Raw genomic sequence first — 11,075 nt, forward strand, 5'->3', positions numbered from 1 at the left:
GTATAATACTGAGGTCTTTATGGTGTGTCTAACATTTCTATTAGAGGAGTTTATTTAAAAGGCTCAATTGGTGCATGGGGATAAGTAAATCTAGGCCTACTAGACTGTCCTTGGTGCCCTATCATCTTATTCTCAAGCTCTATTCTCTCTTGCACTTATTTATTATAAGCTACCATAACTTGTTCATATTTTTCTTTCCCTGTGCATGCAAGGTGGGTGGGAGGAACTTTAGCTCCCCACCCCCCTCCTCTTCATATTTTTCTTGTAATTCTAATCTATCTTTTTTCTCACTTAAGGTTGTGGCTAGGGTGAGGTTGGCTCTTCCAACATTTAGCTCTGCAGCTTCCTCATTTGGAGTATCCTTCACCCTTTTCACAATTAAATTTCCAATCATACCGATATCATTAGGCTGGGAGAAACTAGCTCTGGATCCTCTTCTCATAGACCAAATCTTGGTCCTCCCTGAATTTAGCACCTTTTAGCTCCTTTTTCACCTTTTCATTTGCATTTAACTTAGCAACAGAGTTAAAAACCATTGCATCTGCAATGTCCCAATTTGGCAAGAGAAAAACCCTAGATGATCTTGTCATTTTTATCCCTTCTTCATGGGTCAAGCTTTCAAACTTTTGCATCAACTCATCCTTTACCTAATCTTGTATGGATGCCTCTTCCATTTTAGGATGCTTTGCCTTCATCTTATTGCACATCTCCTCAAATTGTTCAATGTTAGTCCTCCATGCAAACTGGTAGAAAGCTATTGATTTGACAAATCTATCATTAGAGAGAAATTCATGACTAGCTTATTCTACCATAGGGTCCAATTCCCTTCCTTTATAATCAGAAATAGTTAGCTCAAGGCTTGGCATGGAAGTCTCTTGAGAATTTACTTCTTGTAATTTTGAAACAGTAATAAAAACTCCCTCTTGGGATCTCAATTGCTCGATTTTCTCCTTAGTGAGCTATTCATCTCCTACATGCAATGGGGATTGAGTGGGTGAATATTCTTCTATTTGGGGCACCTATTTTTCTTCTATTTTTTGCCTCTTGGCCTTTGGCTCTTCATGCCTCTCTTCCAAAACAACACAAGTATATCCAACAATTTGTTTACCCTTGTCAACTACAGGGTCTTTATTCTTAATGATATTATAGCCAAACCTCCTTTAGATAACCAGTTGCCTTGATCCTACTACAGGGGTAAAATATAATCTTTTCATTACTTCTTGGGACTTGTCAGGATAAGAATTGATAAAAAATGTCTTATTTTCATTCATGGCCTCCATGATGTTAGGAAAAGTAATCATCAATTTATTTATCTTATCTACCTCTATCTTTTCATCTTTAAAAGGCTTATAATCTTTCTTAAAATAATTAATAAATTCTAAAACCTTGGAATAAACTCTCCACTTCTCCTTCTTGATCTCTTGCTCCTAGAGAGAGAATTCATTTCTTATTATATCTTCAGGGAAGTAGGGTTGATGTTTCTTGGCACCATTCTTAGCCCTCTGTCTGAATATATCAAAAAATCCTTCACTATTATTGAAACGATCATGGGAGACAACCATTTTGTATGGGTTTAAGAATTTGTACAAAAACAACCAACTATCTTTTGTGATTATGAACTCGTGGGAAACTATACAAGATGAGAAAATAGAGCCCTTAGACCAACTAGTCAGTTGTGCTTGCTCCAATCCACCTATCTTCCATATCATTTCAACAATTCCCACCTTTAGAGGTACTTGGTAGGGAAGTACATGTGAAGTTCCTTGGAATCCATATACTCTAAACACTATTGACACAGGGTATGGTATGATATCTGCTTAATTATGAGAAACCTTCAAAGGGACCATCAAAATGAGAATTTGGCTAAGTAGCCCAACATTGCTTTTCACATTGTTGGAAACATAATAAAGTAAAAGAATTTGCAACAAGAAACCAAAGTAATAATTCACATTAACAAATTTTGCATTACAAGCATAAGGCAATTGTACCAAGGTCACCGAGGAAAAGGAGAAAATGATGGTTTCCTAATCACGATTGAAATTTGATGGTGGACATTGATCTTCAATTTAACTTAGTTGTCTTTTTACCACATGATTATAATCAAAATTGGTCTCACACACCTTGGAACATGATAAATATTGAATATGTATTGCTTAAAATTAAAAGACTAAAGTAAAATCCATATGATCCCAATATTACTAACCTAGTGGTAACCATCCAAGGTTTATCAGTAGCTGCACTAATGTATACGTTTGCACTAGTAATCTTAGAATTGCAACACTTGTGGGGATATACATATGGACTATCATCCTTCAAAAGCTTATAGTTGGTTGAGAACTCTACCTCTTAACATAGTGTGTGTTTCATAAGAAAATAATTATGGGTTTACTATCAAAATAATTAAAGTATAGCTTATGACTATAACATATAATCTTATATCATTATCCTACTAGAATTTACATACTGATGCACCTATCTCATAATCCCATGTTTTACTCTTTTGATCCATACCCAACATCATAAACAAGATGAAATTTGAGTCACTAAATCTACTAGGTTTTTCATGCTTATTCATACATATGCATGCTTTCTTTATATTTTCTCAAAATGTCATATGAAGTTATCTGTATCTGGAATACAAGGATGTATTTAATGCTTGTATTCTTAACCCAAATGGATAATTTACACTCTCTAGCCATATATTTCTTAATGAATCTATACACATACAACATAAATGAAAATCTAACTTGTCAATGGATAAAAGTTATCTCAAAGTATAATTTCCCATCAAGATAATCCTATTAATATCACTTTTCCTATTATCTCTCATGAATATAGCTTCCTCTAAGTTAATATTACTTTAATTCTAAGATTAGTATCACATGGATAAATTTCTTTAGTTCTCTAATCTAACTATGAGTATGCCTTAAACCTAAAACCTAAGACTTGAAGAGGTTCATTGATCTTTAACAAGATTAGTGGTTAAGGTCAATATTTATAGTATTTATTTTGAGCTATTACTATATCATGAGGAGAAAAGGTTTATTCACCAAACTAAACCTAGATCTATATGCTAGGATAGGGTTGATCAATATAGCTTTATTTGAAAGTATATATATATATATATATATATATATATATATATATATATATTCATTAATATATTTAACATCATGACTAGTTTTGGATGCATCCTTGAAATCATGATAATATACTATTCTTTACTAGGTTACTTTCTTATCCTTATATAAATTCACTTTAACTAACTAACTAATACTATCCTGAAGAATAAATTAGTTAAATTTTAACGTTGAAATCAATTATGAGCTCACTCTATCTTTTCAAGACTTAGAATACATAGAATCACGTTATAAGCCACTTGATTGTGTCCTTTTTAAGTCCTCTAGCTAGATGAACTATCATTTACATTTTTTTAAAAAAAAATTAAATTTTTTTTTATTATATTTCTCTTATTTATTTTATTCCAACATAGCCAATGCTAACATTTCTCTTATCATGCCCAAAATCATAGGAAAAATAAATGAGTACTAAAGTTTACTAAGTTTACAGTTAAAGTGTAACTTTAGATGTAATAATATAATCAAGAAAATCCAACCATTTTTATTAAGTATAATAGAACATACACAATACTTGTTATTCTAGAAACAAGTATAAACCTCAATTGTTTATTAATTATATAAGAAAAAGTTAAATTTTATTTTATACAAAATCATCCAAACTTAAGGATAACTCTAAAATACATGAAAATTCTTTTAATTTATTGATTATTTAATCTAATTATACAATTAACATAGTAGAAATATGCATTCTATATTTTTAATCCTTTGAGAACTTATTTTATTTATATTTCTACTTTTATTTTTCAAACAAAATAATATAATAGTTAAATATTCTCACATAGAAAAAATATAAACATAAATTTTCTCAAAATTTATTTTCATTCTTCACAAAAATAAAATCAATTATATTATAGATGTATTTCATGTAGCTTCTATTTCTAACAAAATATACTAAAATCTCTAATGAGAGAAAGCTAAAAGAACATACTATCAATGTATCACTAATAAACCTTCATTAATTCCCTTTTTGTTTGGGATAAAAGAATCATATTGAAGATAGAAATGATATTTTAAAATTAATTATTAGCCATAATGATTACAAAAATGAGTTTTTTTTTTTTTGTCACTTTCTATTTCTTGAAATAAGAAAAAATCATTCTATTAAGAAAAAGACTATTAACTCTCCAACTTTCCTTATAGGATAATCTAAAATATATCTTTGATATAATTATAAATTCTCATTCTATAAATTTTATAAAGAAAAATCACTTATAAAATAGAAAGATTTATTAATTACTAAATAATTTCTATTCTCTAAATCAATCTTTCTATTTTATTTTATACATTTTTTTCCCTTCTTACTTTCATAAGATGTTTTTCATTTGAGTGTTACTATTCTTATTATATTACAGAGACTAAGAAGGATGAGCGAGAGAGAGATCGTACTACTATAGAATGTGACATTAAAATGTGCAACAATAATGGAAATGCATGAAGCCTCAAAATTGCAATCTTTGAAGTTCAATGAAATTTATTTCACCTTGTACCTTCAAATCTATATATTATTAGACCATAAAGCACTTTGTAGTTTTTTTTTTTAATGATTATTTTCTTGATAAGCTTCAACTACCTACTAACACTTATTGAAATTTAATTTAAGAACTACATTTTAAGAACTGTATGATGTGGCTCAGACTACATGGATAGATCATCAACAATGTTGCGCTGGTGGGTGATTGGGGTGCATTTTTCAATGGCTTAGATTGTTTCCAATGTATGGATCAGATTTGATCTCATTGTAGATGGGTCATGAGTCTAATAATCAAAACTTGCAACAGTTGTACTATTAAGTGCACCCACGACAAACCATTATTTGCAATTTGAGCTCATGGTTTCCTCTGTTCAACAAGGAGATAGATATCTATGAGTCAAAGGGTTTGAATTTACCAATATTGTCATTTAATGGTTACTATTTAAGGATTTTAATCTTCATTTATCACTTAACTCATGGTTATTGTAGGTATTCAAAGATTTAAAGGCCAAAGTTAGGGACTGTGGTACTTGCGATTCAGAGTCATGTAGAGACCGCGAGGTAGAGCTTGTGATGTTTCCCCTAACACACTTTGTTTTTTTTTTCCTTTTTTAAATATTTTTTAAATATCAAAATTATATTTATATATAAATAAATATAATATATATTAATAAAATTATATATTTATGTACATATTTATTATACAAGATATCATTATATAAGGTCTTAAATGAATATATATTTATATTAATTTATTATTTGTATATATAAATTTATATATTTAAATATGTATACATAACATATATGAATAAGTGAATATAAAACTTTATCAAAGCAAGAGATATAATGCATATTACACCTTGTCATAAAATAACAAGGTAATTATTCTGTAAATATTTAATTAATTTTTTAAAAAATATGTAATTTGTTGACCTATTAGAATACTTGAAACCATAGAAAATTTCCAACAAATCAAAGTACTTTTATTGGAGTAATAATATATCCAAATGACTTGGAATAAATTCATCTTTCAATTATGACAAATAAAGGTATCTAATAAATATTTTTTTGCTCAAAACTATTAATCATTTTCTTTCACTTGCAACTAGATATTTTAAAAATCAGCATTTTCCAAATTTATTCAACCTTTTTCCACTTTGCTACTCATGCACAACATACAATCAAACTTCATCATGGACCCAATAATGCCCAATGTTTCTAACCTGGCTCTGATACCAAATGTCATGCCCAACTTTTTAAAGTGAAAACAACATTAATTTTTTTTTATAAAAAAAACAAATGCTTACTTATATGTCACACATACCAAGGATATAATTATGATTTATTTTAATTTAAATTATGCTTCCAATAATATGCATGTATTCTACAAAATGGAACTAAACTTGTATGTCAAAACCAAAATTATACATAAAGGACATAATGGATCTGTATTTAAACATTACTAAGTACAACATTTATCATGGTTTTAAACTCTACTTACATTTTCAAATAGATTAATTTATTAAGATGATAAAGTAGCTTCATTACACATGGTAATATTCAAATTAAACTATCTTCCTCACATTAATCAACTGCTAAATCCAATTACAAAATACATATCGATCTTTCATTTGAGAAAACTAGACTTTCTTGAGAACTTTTAAATATGTCATTCAATTTGTTATACAAGATCTATAATTACTTCTTCCTTTGATTGTTGCAAGGATAAAACTTAGTAGAAACTTTGATTTTTTTAATTTCGTAGAAGTCTATTAACATTCAAATAGATTTACCAATTAGAAGATTTAACTAGTTGGTTTAATATACCATGAAGACAATGTTCCTTCCTTCTTTTAACATCTAAACAATGGAATAAAACAACATATGAGAATAGTCCCCTCTTAACATATTACATCCGACTTTTATGGATTCACACATGAATGTAAATTGCACTTTTTGAAGACTTGGTACACAAAGCTTTTAACCCAAGTTAACATGAAGCAAGCCATCTTTATAGTTATCCCATACTCCTCCCCAATTCCATTCTTTCACTTAAGACCTGCAATACAATATCTTACATGCCCATGGAATGCTCACCTCCCAGCCCAGGCCTTTACAAGGCCACCCTTGATCTAGGAGAACCAAGTTTGAATGGGTGACATACAAACTTACACACAAAATAAATAGAACAAGAAACAATTACAAAAAACTCCCACCCAAGGCTTGTTCACAAAGGTCTATCTAAGACCAAAAAATAGGGTGAAGGTGGACCAAGTACCCATCTATAGAAAGCCAAAAGTTTAACATAAAAATAAATAGAGTTTCCTTCAACAAGGCCAATATACAAACAACTCCCATCTTTAGTTTTCATTCACATCAACCCTTATTACCCCCAAATATTTAAAATAACTTTGGCAACATGGAGCCCATACATCCATGATTTTCCTCTCTCCTACACAAGGAGATGTTCTACACATAATGGTTTGTCAAACACCCTTCACCCCAGGCTACTCTACCCTCCCAAGGGTGAGTGTGCCTTATACACCCAACATTACAAGACTCTTAAAAAAGAAGAAGAAGAAAACAACATCAACATTATAGCTACATTTGTTTACAACAAGAGACTTTACAAGGACACATTTCAATCCATCATCAACACTACATATACATTGCAAATATAACATCACACTCTTACAATATATTTCTACGAAACACATAACAAAATAAAGAACATGTAAATTACATAGCAAGGGTAGTGAAATAACAAACCTAATCCAAGCTTAGGGTAATGAAACTTGTACAAGAGCTCCCTTAAGGCTTCCCACCAATCTTCACACAAATTTTTACTTTTCACAATCTCCCTAATCTCCTAGATGTCTCCAAGTTGAGAGGGTGAACACCCAAATGTGTCATCATTTTCTCCCTAAAAAGAGTCCTCCCCCCTTCCCATCTAACTCTCATTAATGAGGAATGGGTCTCCTACCCTCATAACTCCTCCTTGTCCTACTCTTCATAAATGGAATAAAGGCTAAGGGCCTATTTGTTTGTTGGCGTAGGAATAGAATATTAGAATGGAAAATTGGAATAGGAATAGAAATGGGGAATGGGAATAGAAAAGAGCAATCCCATTCTTGTTTGGTTTTCCCGGTATTTGATTGGGAATATGTTACTCCCTTGTTTGGTTGTACAAAATTAAAATTGGAATACAGTTAAGTTTAATATATATTACTTATTTTAATATAGTATTATATATAACCCTTGTTTCTATAATAGCTAATCAAATATTTGTTGAATAAATAGATGAAAGCCTATTATTTATTTTCCTGAATCATATAGGTAGGGTAGACATTTGAATTAGTACACTATTTAGTTCCTCTGACGTACTCTTAGACCTAAACAAGTCTTGAATTTGTATGGCATTTGTGTTGTTCCATCATACACTACATTGTTATTGAATTTTGTCATTGTTGTGCCACCTCTTATCTAGGGGAACATTCAAATATGTAGGGCAAGGAGTTTTTAATATATGGAGAAGACATTATCATAAGATTGATAAACAGTGAGATAGGGTCAGAAAGCTGAAGCTTCAACGACAAAGGCCTTGGACCCATTCCCTCCAAATGGAAGGGCGAGTGTGATACTAGGAAAGAGTTCAATGCTTTGCACTGCAATAAGAAAATCATTGGAGCTTGATACATTTTCAAAGGCTATGAAATTGGATTAGGTCCCATCAATGAAACCTTGGAATACAAATCTCCTTGAGAGCATGATGGCCATGAGACACACAACTTCCACTATTGCTAAAATGAGCACTAAAATGAATTAACGACAGACTCCAAATAAAGGACTTCAAAAAATTGTAAATTTTCAAACAGTATTATGTGGAATAGGAATGAGCCATTCCAATAACAACTTTTTTTTTGAATGGACATATCCTTGTTTTTGGGGTAAAATTGTAATAGAATTCCATATTCCCTATTCTGATTTGATAGACCAAACAAAGAATACCAAATCAATTCTAATTTTTCTATTCCTATTCCAGCAAACAAATGGGCCCTAAAGGTATGGTCTGAGGTATGGCTTCCTTACACTTTAATTTTTGTCACTCTTCAAAGGTACCCTTTATAAAGGATCATAAATAAGGCATGGACACCTTTTTTACTAGAAAACACCCACCAACCCAATGTACCATAAGTAGGGTAGATATTTTGGCTCTAGCTAACCTCTAGGGTTTCTTATAACCCTTGAAAAATCCACTTCTAACTCACCTACAGGTTCAAGAGGTTTCACTCAAATCATGTGTCATTCAATGATGGGATTATCATAGGTTATACCTAGGGTTACCGATATAGATTAGGTTTCATTATTTTAGTAATCCTAGTTTGAACATCTCATTTACAATTCACTTTACACATGTGTCAATTGACGCTACAACAATTCCACATCACAATTCCACATGACATGTCCATTTGGAAAGGAAACAAAATACTAAAAATAAAGATACATTTAGAACAATCATACTTCAAACCATGTTTACAAAAGAAACACACTACAATAAAGTTTACATCTCTTCATTAGACAAATCTTTGGCATCACAAATTTGCATTAGCTCAAACTTGATTCTCTGAATAAATTTCCATGGTTATTTTCCTTCACATCTCAATTCAAGTATCAATAGCCCAAGAAATAATATATTTGATAACATTATTAACATAATCAACTAATAATCTAATTGCATTGAACAATTCACCATTTTCCTAATTGAATTTTCTATTCAAGAAATCAAACATATAAATCAACATAATAATTAATCCACAATATATATAATTCATATTGCATAACCCCTTCAATTCACAATTTAATTTCATATAAGGTATTTTCAAAAATTATACAACATACTAATCACAACGATATCAATTTCCTTAATCTTACTTTGCATGTCAATTATGATTAGTTCATAAAATTCTTAACTCAATTTCCATTATACTAATAATCTAAATCCATTGGTCAATAGTACACAGAGTATCATATATCATCTAATTCACATTTTTACATAGTCAATCAAAACTCATCACAATATATAGTTTATTTTTATCTCACAATACAATATCCTCATAAATTTACTTGTGCAATAATTTCACTTTTAATAGAAAATTATCATATGATCACTTCTTGTCATGATACAAATTCTATCTACATTTCCTTTGTAACAATTCTAATGAGCCTAAATATCATAGTATCAACTTGTAATTCAATTATCTCCTATAAACACAAGTGTTCCTACTATATATGAAAAATTAGGACATCATGCTATATTCAATCAATATTTAGTTTATTCTAGAGCCAAAATTCACTTGTGCAATATAATCACATCATGAAATTAATAATGCAATTTCTCCTCAACATAATACTCCTCTAAATCTATTAAAGATGCAAAGTACATGAAAGATATCCCAATATAATCATTTAACTTATAATTAATATCACAACCTAGTTGAGAAATTAATATAATTCAACACAATATCCTTATGAAACTACTCTCCAATATTTTACATTTATTACTTACCCTTAAGTTTGATCGGAGGACTTCTAATCTTAATACGAGTTTCATCCCTAATTTTAAATAATCTTCTTGAGGGTAATTTACTGAGCCATTATACATAATAACCATTCAAATCAATTATCCCTAAACTAAGCATGAGATATCACTATGACATCAACATCAAGTTAGAAATCAACATAATCCATAATATCAAGTTCTTGTCAATGAAAATCAATTTTCATAACATATCAACATAAGCAATCTAATATAAAGTTCTTTATGAAGGAATTCAAACTATAATGACTTCAAATATAGTTTTACACACATCAAACTAGAAAGGGATATGAAATGACAATATGGATTATGGGAATAATCAAAACCTTATTAACAATTATTTCAAAATACATCATCATCGAAATATAGTAAGGTAAAAATATATGAGAGTTCTATTCCTATCAAATTTTACAAGGAAAATGTTTCCTTTATAACACCCCATCTCACTCTTCTAAACAACTCTAAACTCTCATTAGAATCTACATATTCAAAAGATTAAGATTTTTTTAAGTGTTTGAGAGGAGGGACCTAATAGCTGGATCCCAATTTTTGCATGCTACCTCTAGAGATTGATATTGAATGTTTGGTTGAGAAAAAAGGTCAACTAAGCAATCATGAGTAGAAATTTGGTTATCTTTCTTCATCAATGATTCAACATAGAATAGTTCTTAATGCAAAACTTCCATGTGTGGAGTCAAAATGGATTGGATACTGATCAAGGTAGCTCTAATATTTTCATTTTGTGTTTGCATCTCGGCAAGCTTACCTTGAGTGGACAATAACCCCTAAAAATATGATTAAATTTGACCAAGGGATAATTGCAATGTTGTACTTGTGAGTTGTAGATATCCTTGCAGTTGGTCAATAT

Source organism: Cupressus sempervirens, chromosome 2 (assembly GCF_028749045.1).
Source record: "Cupressus sempervirens isolate cs-2001-9-10 chromosome 2, ASM2874904v1, whole genome shotgun sequence".
Taxonomy (NCBI): Eukaryota; Viridiplantae; Streptophyta; class Pinopsida; order Cupressales; family Cupressaceae; genus Cupressus; species Cupressus sempervirens.